Source organism: Camellia sinensis, chromosome 6 (genome assembly GCF_055761805.1).
Source record: "Camellia sinensis isolate YWXY chromosome 6, ASM5576180v1, whole genome shotgun sequence".
In the NCBI taxonomy this organism is placed as follows: domain Eukaryota; kingdom Viridiplantae; phylum Streptophyta; class Magnoliopsida; order Ericales; family Theaceae; genus Camellia; species Camellia sinensis.
Window position 1 is genome coordinate 3,253,710 of NC_138966.1, and position 13,791 is coordinate 3,267,500.

The following is a 13,791-nucleotide window of genomic DNA, read 5'->3' on the forward strand; positions in this document are numbered from 1 at the left end:
GCCATGCCTTAGCCTTGGCCAACATGTCGTGCCACGGCCTCGGCCCGCATGCCATGCCATGCCACGGCCCGCATGTCTTGCCACGGCGTTGCCAAACATGCCATGCCACGGCCTCGGCCCGCATGCCTTGCCACGGCCTCGGCCAACATGCCATGCCACGGCCTCGGCCCGCATGCCATGCCACGGCCTCGGCCCGCATGACATGCCACGGCCTCGGCCCGCATGCCTTGCTACGGCGTCGCCCAACATGCCATGCCACGGCCTCGGCCCGCATGCCATGCCACGGCCTCGGCCCGCATGCCCTTCTACGGCGTTGCCCAACATGCCATGCCACGGCCTCGGCCCGCATGCCTTGCCACCGCGTTGCCCAGCATGCCATGCCACCGCGTTGCCCGGCGTGCCATGCCTTAGCCTTGGCCAACATGTCGTGCCACGGCCTCGGCCCGCATGCCATGCCACGGCCTCGGCCCGCATGTCTTGCCACGGCGTTGCCCAACATGCCATGCCACGGCCTCGGCCCCCATGCCTTGCCACCGCGCTGCCCAGCATGCCAATGCACCGCGTTGCCCGGCGTGCCATGCCTTAGCCTTGGCCAACATGCCACGCCACGGCCTCGGCCCGCATGGCTTGCCAGGGCGTTGCCCAACATGCCATGCCACGGCCTCGGCCCGCATGTCTTGCCACGGCGTTGCCCAACATGCCATGCCATGCCACGCCACGGCCTCGGCCCGCATGCCATGCCACGGCCTCGGCCCGCATGCCATGCCATGCCACGGCCTCGGCCCGCATGCCATGCCACGGCCTCGGCCAGCATGCCATGCCAAGGCCTCGGCCCGCATGCCTTGCCACGGCGTTGCCCAGCATGCCATGCCACCGCGTTGCCCAGCGGGCCGTGCCGCGGCCTCGGCCCGCATGCCTTGCGACTGCCTTGGCCAGCGTGCCATGCCACAGCGTGCCATGCCTTAGCCTTGGCCTACATGCCATGCCACTGCCTTGGCCAGCATGTCGTGCCACCGCCACGGCCAGCATGCCATGCCGGTCCGTTGCCCAGCATGCCACGGCCGTGGCGGCATGGCAAGCCACGGCCTCGGCCAGCATGCCATGCCACGGCCTCGGCCAGCATGCCATGGCACTGTCTTGGTCAGCATGCCATGCCATGGCACCGCCTTGTCCAGCACGCCGTGCCGCAGCGTTGGCCAGCATGCCTTGGCCGGCATGCCATGCCAATGCCTTGGGCCAACATGGCGTGCCACGGGCTGGGCCATGCCGGTCCGTTGCCCGGCATGCCACGGCCGTGGCGGCATGGCAAGCCACGGCCTCGGCCAGCATGCCATGCCCCGGCCTCGCCCAGCATGCCATGGCACGGTCTTGGTCAGCATGCCATGCCATGGCACCGCCTTGTGCAGCGTTGGCCAGCATGCCTTGGCCGGCATGCCATGCCAATGCCTTGGGCCAACATGGCGTGCCACGGGCTGGGCGAGCACGGCATGCCACGGGCTGGGCGAGCATGCCACGCCACGGCCTTGGCTAGCAGCAAGGCATGCCACGGCCTCGGCGAGCATGCCATGCCATGCCAAGGCCAAGGCCAAAGCCAAGGCCAAGGCAGTGGGCAAGGCCAAGTCCCTGTGCAAGGCATGGCCAAGGCCAAGGCAAAGGCCAAGGCCGCGGGCAAAGGCCAAGGCCAAGGCCAAGGCCATGGCGTGCCACCGCCTCGATCGATCTTTTTGAACATGATTCTTTTATAATCTTACCCAAACCGTGCAACACAATTAAAAATGCACTACAATCAATTTTAAATGTCATTCCCTATTTTTTTGCAATTTTTCTGGAGCTTTTCGAATTTTTAAAGCCCTTATTTGGCATAAAAAAATCAAAATAAAATAAAAAAAATGAAAAAAATAATTTAATAATTTCTATAATTACTAGTGAATCATCCTTTAATTATGGGAATTTTTCCATAATTTTTTGACTATTTTTATTAATTTTTATTATTTTTTAAGTATTAATATCGAAATAAATTAAAATAAAATATTTTCTGTAAAAAAATATTTTTTTTAATTTTTTTTATGGTGTATTAAATTATTTCCTACAACTTTCATGTTGAAAGTTTTGGCAAAAAACCATTACTTTTTAAAAAAACCCCATTATGACTCCTCGAACATGCTTGATGTTTCCTCCTGCCAGATTGAAAAGGGCTTAACAGGCTATTATAAGGGGGGGGCACCTCCCTTGCCCAGGGCAAGGCAGGGGCAGGTACGCCCCATGTTGGGCGCGGCCTGGGCTGCGGCCTTGGGTTACATGCACTGCGGCTCGACCGCGGCCTGGGCTGCGGCCTGGGGCGGCTCGGCCGCGGCCTTGGGCGGCCTGGACCGCGGCCTTGGGCGGCCTTGCGCGGCCTGGGCGCGGCCTTGGGCGGCCTGGGCGCGGCCTTGCGCGGCCTGGGCGCGGCCTTGGGCAGCATGGCGTGGCATGCGCGCGGGCGTGGGCGGCCTGGCATGCGCGCGGCATGGGCAGCACGGCATGGCATGCGCACGGCCTGGGCGGCCTGGCATGCAGCCGGCCTGGCATGCCCGCGGCGTGGGCAGCACGGCATGGCATGCGCACGGCCTGGGCGGCCTGGCATGCAGCCGGCCTGGCATGCCCGCGGCGTGGGCAGCACGGCATGGCATGCGCACGGCCTGGGCGGCCTGGCATGCAGCCGGCCTGGGCAGCACGGCATGGCATGCGCACGGCCTGGGCGGCCTGGCATGCCCGCGGCGTGGGCAGCGTGGCCTGTGCGAATACCGCGCGCGTGGTCTTTTGACCACGGTGCGCGTGTTGCGCGCATGGTCGCGCACGCCTTTGCACGCCTTCGCACGCAACGCACGTCTAGTGATAAGAACCGCAGCCAAGGCAGCCCAGCCCCAAGGCCAAGGCCAGCAGCATGGCATGCCACGGCGAAGGCAGCCCAGCCAAAGCCAGCAGCATGCCATGCCAAGGCCAGCAGCATGCCATGCCACGGCCAAGGCAGGCCAGCCAAAGCCAGCAGCATGCCATGCCAAGGCCAAGGCCAGCAGCATGCCATGCCACGGCCAAGGCAGCCCAGCCAAAGCCAGCAGCATGCCAAGCCAAGGCCAAGGCCAGCAGCATGCCATGCCACGGCCAAGGCAGCCCAGCCAAAGCCAGCAGCATGCCATGCCAAGGCCTAGGCCAGCAGCATGCCATGCCACGGCCAAGGCAGGCAAGCCAAAGCCAGCAGCATGCCATGCCAAGGCCAAGGCCAGCAGCATGCCATGCCACGGCCAAGGCAGCCCAGCCAAAGCCAGCAGCATGCCATGCCAAGGCCTAGGCCAGCAGCATGCCATGCCACGGCCAAGGCAGGCCAGCCAAAGCCAGCAGCATGCCATGCCAAGGCCAAGGCCAGCAGCATGCCATGCCACGGCCAAGGCAGCCCACCCAAAGCCAGCAGCATGCCATGCCAAGGCCTAGGCCAGCAGCATGCCATGCCACGGCCAAGGCAGGCGAGCCAAAGCCAGCAGCATGCCATGCCAAGGCCATGGCCAGCAGCATGCCATGCCACGGCCAAGGCAGCCCAGCCAAAGCCAGCAGCATGCCATGCCAAGGCCTAGGCCAGCAGCATGCCATGCCACGGCCAAGGCAGGCCAGCCAAAGCCAGCAGCATGCCATGCCAAGGCCATGGCCAGCAGCATGCCATGCCACGGCCAAGGCAGCCCAGCCAAAGCCAGCAGCATGCCATGCCAAGGCCAAGGACAGCAGCATGCCATGCCACGGCCAAGGCAGCCCAGCCAAAGCCACCAGCATGCCATGCCAAGGCCTAGGCCAGCAGCATGCCATGCCACGGCCAAGGCAGGCCAGCCAAAGCCAGCAGCATGCCATGCCAAGGCCAAGGCCAGCAGCATGCCATGCCACGGCCAAGGCAGCCCAGCCAAAGCCAGCAGCATGCCATGCCAAGGCCTAGGCCAGCAGCATGCCATGCCACGGCCAAGGCAGGCGAGCCAAAGCCAGCAGCATGCCATGCCAAGGCCATGGCCAGCAGCATGCCATGCCACGGCCAAGGCAGGCCAGCCAAAGCCAGCAGCATGCCATGCCAAGGCCAAGGCCAGCAGCATGCCTTGCCACGGCCAAGGCAGCCCAGCCAAAGCCAGCAGCATGCCATGCCAAGGCCAAGGCCAGCAGCATGCCATGCCACGGCCAAGGCAGCCCAGCCAAAGCCAGCAGCATGCCATGCCAAGGCCTAGGCCAGCAGCATGCCATGCCACGGCCAAGGCAGGCCAGCCAAAGCCAGCAGCATGCCATGCCAAGGCCAAGGCCAGCAGCATGCCATGCCACGGCCAAGGCAGCCCACCCAAAGCCAGCAGCATGCCATGCCAAGGCCTAGGCCAGCAGCATGCCATGCCACGGCCAAGGCAGGCCAGCCAAAGCCAGCAGCATGCCATGCCAAGGCCTAGGCCACCAGCATGCCATGCCACGGCCAAGGCAGCCCAGCCAAAGCCAGCAGCATGCCATGCCAAGGCCAAGGCCAGCAGCATGCCATGCCACGGCCAAGGCAGCCCAGCCAAAGCCAGCAGCATGCCATGCCAAGGCCTAGGCCAGCAGCATGCCATGCCACGGCCAAGGCAGGCAAGCCAAAGCCAGCAGCATGCCATGCCAAGGCCAAGGCCAGCAGCATGCCATGCCACGGCCAAGGCAGCCCAGCCAAAGCCAGCAGCATGCCATGCCAAGGCCTAGGCCAGCAGCATGCCATGCCACGGCCAAGGCAGCCCAGCCAAAGCCAGCAGCATGCCATGCCAAGGCCTAGGCCAGCAGCATGCCATGCCACGGCCAAGGCAGGCCAGCCAAAGCCAGCAGCATGCCATGCCAAGGCCAAGGCCAGCAGCATGCCATGCCACGGCCAAGGCAGCCCACCCAAAGCCAGCAGCATGCCATGCCAAGGCCTAGGCCAGCAGCATGCCATGCCACGGCCAAGGCAGGCCAGCCAAAGCCAGCAGCATGCCATGCCAAGGCCTAGGCCACCAGCATGCCATGCCACGGCCAAGGCAGCCCAGCCAAAGCCAGCAGCATGCCATGCCAAGGCCAAGGCCAGCAGCATGCCATGCCACGGCCAAGGCAGCCCAGCCAAAGCCAGCAGCATGCCATGCCAAGGCCTAGGCCAGCAGCATGCCATGCCACGGCCAAGGCAGGCAAGCCAAAGCCAGCAGCATGCCATGCCAAGGCCATGGCCAGCAGCATGCCATGCCACGGCCAAGGCAGCCCAGCCAAAGCCAGCAGCATGCCATGCCAAGGCCAAGGCCAGCAGCATGCCATGCCACGGCCAAGGCAGCCCAGCCAAAGCCAGCAGCATGCCATGCCAAGGCCTAGGCCAGCAGCATGCCATGCCACGGCCAAGGCAGGCCAGCCAAAGCCAGCAGCATGCCATGCCAAGGCCAAGGCCAGCAGCATGCCATGCCACGGCCAAGGCAGCCCACCCAAAGCCAGCAGCATGCCATGCCAAGGCCTAGGCCAGCAGCATGCCATGCCACGGCCAAGGCAGGCCAGCCAAAGCCAGCAGCATGCCATGCCAAGGCCTAGGCCACCAGCATGCCATGCCACGGCCAAGGCAGCCCAGCCAAAGCCAGCAGCATGCCATGCCAAGGCCAAGGCCAGCAGCATGCCATGCCACGGCCAAGGCAGCCCAGCCAAAGCCAGCAGCATGCCATGCCAAGGCCTAGGCCAGCAGCATGCCATGCCACGGCCAAGGCAGCCCAGCCAAAGCCAGCAGCATGCCATGCCAAGGCCAAGGCCAGCAGCATGCCATGCCACGGCCAAGGCAGCCCAGCCAAAGCCAGCAGCATGCCATGCCAAGGCCTAGGCCAGCAGCATGCCATGCCACGGCCAAGGCAGGCCAGCCAAAGCCAGCAGCATGCCATGCCAAGGCCAAGGCCAGCAGCATGCCATGCCACGGCCAAGGCAGCCCACCCAAAGCCAGCAGCATGCCATGCCAAGGCCTAGGCCAGCAGCATGCCATGCCACGGCCAAGGCAGGCCAGCCAAAGCCAGCAGCATGCCATGCCAAGGCCTAGGCCACCAGCATGCCATGCCACGGCCAAGGCAGCCCAGCCAAAGCCAGCAGCATGCCATGCCAAGGCCAAGGCCAGCAGCATGCCATGCCACGGCCAAGGCAGCCCAGCCAAAGCCAGCAGCATGCCATGCCAAGGCCTAGGCCAGCAGCATGCCATGCCACGGCCAAGGCAGGCAAGCCAAAGCCAGCAGCATGCCATGCCAAGGCCATGGCCAGCAGCATGCCATGCCACGGCCAAGGCAGCCCAGCCAAAGCCAGCAGCATGCCATGCCAAGGCCAAAGCCAGCAGCATGCCATGCCACGGCCAAGGCAGCCCAGCCAAAGCCAGCAGCATGCCATGCCAAGTGTCACGCCCCGAGAATTCTGTGACACAAGGAGCAGCATTTGAGGAATGCTGGAAGGTTCCGGAAGGCTTGAGAACGGGCTAGAGCATGCTGGAAGACTCTAGAACGTGGTGGAAGGGTCCCGGGTGGCCTAGAAGATTCTGGAACGTGGAAGAACCTTGAAGTGTCCAGTAGAGTCTGGATGGGTCTGGAACATCCTAGATTATGCTAGGAGAAGCCTACCATGTACTACACTAGTGTAGAGAATTCTAGAATGTAGTAGATAGGGTAGATGTCCTAGATAGTTCTATGGAATGTTCTAGATGAGTGCTTGTAGCCCTTGGATCAAAATGATCTGGGCCGTCCAATGGAGAGGAGGATGGCTATAAAAGGGTGAGGGGTCTCATTTGTAAGGCATCGAAGGCCAGGAGATCCAAGAGAGCTCTAAGAGTGAGGCACTTGTGAGTGTGAGTGTGAGAGCCTTGTAAGCTTTGTACACGACTATACTTGTAAAGATATCTTGTATAGTGAAGGCATTCTTCCACCTAAATCTTGTGTGTCTTAGTGTGGTTGAGTGGGTAAGGCTGACTTAGGTGCAACCAAGAGGGTTGGAGACATCTAAGGCCGCACGGTAGGCTTGCGAAGTCTAAGTCCGTGACAGTTGGTATCAGAGCCGGTTACGTGAGAAAGTAACTGCGGTAGGTGTACATGGCTATGACTGGCAACGAAGGGAACGTCCCCAGGGTGAGGAGACTCTCAACAAGTGACTCGATGGCAACGTCGGAGACGGTGGCACGACTCGAGGGGATGATGGAGGATGTGGTGGGAAGGCTCACTAGGCTGGAGGAAGTGCTAGTTGGCCCTGGCAAGCCCACACCTCATATCACTAACTTTTTCTCCTATTTTGCTAGTTTGGTTGCTAGGGTGGGAGAGCTGGAGGAGAAGGTGGACTCCCAGCAGAAGGCCCTGGAAGCAAGAGTAGCTAGCTTCGAGTTAGAGTTGGAGTTGTGCAAGAAGGCCATCGTGGCTGGCAATGGAGGGAATGTGGCTCCAGCCAGGAGGAGGGTTCGTGCGACGAAACCCAAGAGCTATGATGGTGCGAGGGGTGCCCAAGAGAGCCATGCCAAAGGTGGGAGGCAGTCACCTCAGATCACCGAGGATGAGCGCAGTGATGTCGAACCCCCAAGGAGACTGGAACGACGCAAGGATGGGCAACGCACCGGATCTCCAGGGAAGAGGCATGAAGGCAAGGGACAGCTTGAGTGTTACCTGTGCAACGGACCGCACATGGTGAGGAACTGCCCAAAGAAGGCGCTTCGTGCTGAGAAGAAGAGACAGCTGAGTGCTATGAAGAGAAAGGGGAAGAAGGAGGCGCGGGACTCCGAGAGTGAAGACCCTTCAGAGAAGATGGCACAGCTGGGGAGCATCCAACTACTTGGATTAATATCCAAGGAAAATGAGGAGTTGGAAGAGCCGAGAAGCATCCAAAAGAAGGATGGGGAGCGCGCGGAGGTGAAGGCTAAAGGGAGAGCTTCACATGCGCAGGAGGAGAAGGGTGCCACTCTAAGGTTTGAGTGCACTGACAAGGCTGAGAGGCTGGGCTTGAAGAAAAAAGGGCTGCCCGAGTGTTTCCTGTGCGACGGACCACACATGGTGAAGGACTGCCCGGAAAGGAAGAAGTCTCTTGCAGGGATGCAGCAGAGTGGGTTGCATGGCAAGGAGGAAGGACTTGCAAGGATGCAGCAGAGTGGGCTGCATGGCAAGGGCGAAGAGGCAAGCTCCAGCAGCAGCAGCAGACACAGATCATATCGAGATGTGCTGGCTCGGTATGCTTCTGCGTGACGAGGGCGTCACGGCATTGGGTGGGGGAGAGTGTCACGCCCCGAGAATTCTGTGACACAAGGAGCAGCATTTGAGGAATGCTGGAAGGTTCCGGAAGGCTTGAGAACGGGCTAGAGCATGCTGGAAGACTCTAGAACGTGGTGGAAGGGTCCCGGGTGGCCTAGAAGATTCTGGAACGTGGAAGAACCTTGAAGTGTCCAGTAGAGTCTGGATGGGTCTGGAACATCCTAGATTATGCTAGGAGAAGCCTACCATGTACTACACTAGTGTAGAGAATTCTAGAATGTAGTAGATAGGGTAGATGTCCTAGATAGTTCTATGGAATGTTCTAGATGAGTGCTTGTAGCCCTTGGATCAAAATGATCTGGGCCGTCCAATGGAGAGGAGGATGGCTATAAAAGGGTGAGGGGTCTCATTTGTAAGGCATCGAAGGCCAGGAGATCCAAGAGAGCTCTAAGAGTGAGGCACTTGTGAGTGTGAGTGTGAGAGCCTTGTAAGCTTTGTACACGACTATACTTGTAAAGATATCTTGTATAGTGAAGGCATTCTTCCACCTAAATCTTGTGTGTCTTAGTGTGGTTGAGTGGGTAAGGCTGACTTAGGTGCAACCAAGAGGGTTGGAGACATCTAAGGCCGCACGGTAGGCTTGCGAAGTCTAAGTCCGTGACACAAGGCCTAGGCCAGCAGCATGCCATGCCACGGCCAAGGCAGGCCAGCCAAAGCCAGCAGCATGCCATGCCAAGGCCAAGGCCAGCAGCATGCCATGCCACGGCCAAGGCAGCCCAACCAAAGCCAGCAGCATGCCATGCCAAGGCCTAGGCCAGCAGCATGCCATGCCACGGCCAAGGCAGGCCAGCCAAAGCCAGCAGCATGCCATGCCAAGGCCTAGGCCACCAGCATGCCATGCCACGGCCAAGGCAGCCCAGCCAAAGCCAGCAGCATGCCATGCCAAGGCCAAGGCCAGCAGCATGCCATGCCACGGCCAAGGCAGCCCAGCCAAAGCCAGCAGCATGCCATGCCAAGGCCTAGGCCAGCAGCATGCCATGCCACGGCCAAGGCAGGCCAGCCAAAGCCAGCAACATGCCATGCCAAGGCCTAGGCCAGCAGCATGCCATGCCACGGCCAAGGCAGCCCAGCCAAAGCCAGCAGCATGCCATATCACGGCCAAGGGCAGCAGCATGCCATGCCACGGCCAAGGCAGCCCAGCCAAAGCCAGCAGCATGCCATGCCATGGCCTAGGCCAGCAGCATGCCATGCCACGGCCAAGGCAGGCCAGCCAAAGCCAGCAGCATGCCATGCCAAGGCCAAGGCCAGCAGCATGCCATGCCACGGCCAAGGCAGGCCAGCCAAAGCCAGCAGCATGCCATGCCAAGGCCTAGGCCAGCAGCATGCCATGCCACGGCCAAGGCAGCCCAGCCAAAGCCAGCAGCATGCCATATCAAGGCCAAGGCCAGCAGCATGCCATGCCACGGCCAAGGCAGCCCAGCCAAAGCCAGCAGCATGCCATGCCATGGCCTAGGCCAGCAGCATGCCATGCCACGGCCAAGGCAGGCCAGCCAAAGCCAGCAGCATGCCATGCCGAGGCCTAGGCCAGCAGCATGCCATGCCACGGCCAAAACAGGCCAGCCAAAGCCAGCAGCATGTCATGCCAAGGCCTAGGCCAGCAGCATGCCATGCCACGGCCAAGGCAGGCCAGCCAAAGCCAGCAGCATGCCATGCCAAGGCCAAGGCCAGCAGCATGCCATGCCACGGCCTAGGCCAGCAGCATGCCATGCCACGGCCAAGGCAGCCCAGCCAAAGCCAGCAGCATGCCATGCCAAGGCCTAGGCCAGCAGCATGCCATGCCACGGCCAAGGCAGCCCAGCCAAAGCCAGCAGCATGCCATGCCAAGGCCAAGGCCAGCAGCATGCCATGCCACGGCCAAGGCAGCCCAGCCAAAGCCAGCAGCATGCCATGCCAAGGCCAAGGCCAGCAGCATGCCATGCCACGGCCAAGGCAGCCCAGCCAAAGCCAGCAGCATGCCATGCCAAGGCCTAGGCCAGCAGCATGCCATGCCACGGCCAAGGCAGGCCAGCCAAAGCCAACAGCATGGCATGCCAAGGCCAAGGCCAGCAGCATGCCATGCCACGGCCAAGGCAGCCCAGCCAAAGCCAGCAGCATGCCATGCCAAGGCCTAGGCCAGCAGCATGCCATGCCACGGCCAAGGCAGGCCAGCCAAAGCGAGCAGCATGCCATGCCAAGGCCTAGGCCAGCAGCATGCCATGCCACGGCCAAGGCAGCCCAACCAAAGCCAGCAGCATGCCATGCCAAGGCTTAGGCCAGCAGCATGCCATGCCACGGCCAAGGCAGGCCAGCCAAAGCCAGCAGCATGCCATGCGAAGGCCTAGGCCACCAGCATGCCATGCCACGGCCAAGGCAGCCCAGCCAAAGCCAGCAGCATGCCATGCCAAGGCCAAGGCCAGCAGCATGCCATGCCACGGCCAAGGCAGCCCAGCCAAAGCCAGCAGCATGCCATGCGAAGGCCTAGGCCAGCAGCATGCCATGCCACGGCCAACGCAGGCCAGCCAAAGCCAGCAGCATGCCATGCCAAGGCCTAGGCCAGCAGCATGCCATGCCACGGCCATGGCAGCCCAGCCAAAGCCAGCAGCATGCCATATCAAGGCCAAGGGCAGCAGCATGCCATGCCACGGCCAAGGCAGCCCAGCCAAAGCCAGCAGCATGCCATGCCATGGCCTAGGCCAGCAGCATGCCATGCCACGGCCAAGGCAGGCCAGCCAAAGCCAGCAGCATGCCATGCCAAGGCCAAGGCAGCCCAGCCAAAGCCAGCAGCATGCCATGCCAAGGCCTAGGCCAGCAGCATGCCATGCCACGGCCAAGGCAGCCCAGCCAAAGCCAGCAGCATGCCATATCAAGGCCAAGGCCAGCAGCATGCCATGCCACGGCCAAGGCAGCCCAGCCAAAGCCAGCAGCATGCCATGCCATGCCTAGGCCAGCAGCATGCCATGCCACGGCCAAGGCAGGCCAGCCAAAGCCAGCAGCATGCCATGCCAAGGCCTAGGCCAGCAGCATGCCATGCCACGGCCAAGGCAGGCCAGCCAAAGCCAGCAGCATGCCATGCCAAGGCCAAGGCCAGCAGCATGCCATGCCACGGCCAAGGCAGGCCAGCCAAAGCCAGCAGCATGCCATGCCAAGGCCAAGGCCAGCAGCATGCCATGCCACGGCCAAGGCTGCCAGCCAAAGCCAGCAGCATGCCATGCCAAGGCCTAGGCCAGCAGCATGCCATGCCACGGCCAAGGCAGCCCAGCCAAAGCCAGCAGCATGCCATGCCAAGGCCTAGGCCAGCAGCATGCCATGCCACGGCCAAGGCAGCCCAGCCAAAGCCAGCAGCATGCCATGCCACGGCCAAGGCAGCCCAGCCAAAGCCAGCAGCATGCCATGCCAAGGCCAAGGCCAAGGCCAGCAGCATGCCATGCCATGCCACGGCCAAGGCCAAGGCCAAGGCAGCCCATCCGAAGCCAGCAACATTCCATGGCAAGGCCAACGCAGCCCAGCCAAAGCCGGCGGCATGCCATGCCAAGGCCAAGGCCAGCCGCATGTCTTGCCACGGCCTTGTCCCGCAGCGTGGCGTGCCTTGGCCTTGGGCTAGAACATCGCATGCCACGCCCTTGGCAAGCAATCCTGTCCCTCGTGTAATTGCCATTTGGTTTGGCTTTGACTTACGTATATGTTGCCCTGCGAAATGCTTGTCCCTCGGGTAATAGCCGGTTTGGTTGCCTTTGACTTGCGAACACGTTGCTAGTGCTTTCCCCAGTGGAAGCTTGTTGGGAAAAGTATGTCCCTCGGAAGTTGCCTGTTGCGTTTGTTATTTGCATTCGAGCTATCCGATGCTTGCTGGGTTTCTCTAAGAGTTTTTGCACGTTCGTCGGGCTTTTTAATTATTTATTTACTCATAAAAATTATAATAAAATAAATTAAAAATAAAAAAATAATTAAAAAAATTACTATAATTACTAGTGCCTCATCTTATAATTGTTGGAATTTTTCTAGAATTTTTTGAGTATTTTTAGTAATTTTTATTATTTTTTAAGTATTAAAATTGAAATAAATTAAAATAAAATATTCCGGTGGCCAAATATTTTTTTATAATTTTTTTTATGGTGTATTAAATTATTTCATACAACTTTCATGTTGAAAGTTTTGGCAAAAAACCATTACTTTTTAAAAAAACCCCATTATGACTCCTCGAACATGCTTGATGTTTCCTCCTGCCAGATTGAAAAGGGCTTAACAGGCTATTATAAGGGGGGGGCACCTCCCTTAAGGCTGGCCAGCATGGCCAGGCCACAGGCCACGCCTATGCCTAGGCGGGCGCTTGGCACATGCCATCGCTTGGCTTGTGGCATTGGCTTGTGGCATCGAAACTACATAGCCAAGCACGGGATGCGTCGAGTGGCGGCCCGCGGCGGTGGCGGTGGCACGTTGGCCTAGGGCAGCATGCCATGCCACAGTCTTGGCCAGCAACATGGCATGCCAAAGCCTTGGCCAGCAGCATGCCATGCCCTGGCCTTGGCAAGCATGTCATGCCACGGCCTTGGCCAGCAGCATGCCATGCCACGACCTTGGCCAGCAGCATGCCATGCCCCGGCCTTGGCCAGCATGTCATGCCACGGCCTTGGCCAGCAGCATGCCATGCCACAGCCTTGGCCAGCAGCATGCCATGCCACAGCCTTGGCCAACAACATGGCATGCCAAAGCCTTGGCCAGCAGCACGCCATGCCCCGGCCTTGGCAACCTTGCCAAGCCACGGCCATGGCCAGCAGCGTGCTATGCCCCGGCCTTGGCCAGCAGCGTGCCATGCCACGACCTTGGCCAGCAGCTTGCCATGCCCCGGCCTTGGCCAGCATGTCATGCCACGGCCTTGGCCAGCAGCATGCCATGCCACGGCCTTGGCCAGCAACATGGCATGCCGCGGCCTTGGCCGGCAGCATGGCAAGCCCAAGCCTTGGTCAGCAGCAGCATGCCATGCCAACGCCTTGGCCAGCAGCATGCCTTGCCACGGCCTCGGCCATCAGCATGCCTTGCCACGGCCTCGGCCATCAGCATGCCTTGCCACGGCCTTGTCCAGCAGCATGGCATGCCCGGCCTTGGCCAGCAGCATGTCATGCCACGGCCTTGGCAAGCATGCCAAGCCACGGCCTTGGCAAGCATGCCATGTCCCTCGGGTAATTGTACAAGTTGCCTTGCGAAATGCATGTCCCTCGGTTAAATTGCCATTTGGTTGGCTTTGGCGTGCGAACGAGTTGCCTGTGCTTTCCTTGTGGAAGCTTGTTGCGAGAAGTATGTCCCTCGAAAGTTGCCTGTTGCGTTTGTTATTTGCATTCGCGCTAACCGGTGCTTGCTCGGCCTCTCTAAATGTTTTCGTGCGTTCGTCGGGCTTCTTGGTCCTTCGGGGGGTGATTCGTTTTGGGGGGCTGGTGCACAGTGTACGTCGTGGCGCGTGAGTTGTGTTCGGTTTGTGCGAGTTGGACGGATCCCTGCCTGTGCAGCGAACTCCACTGGTGCATTCCTC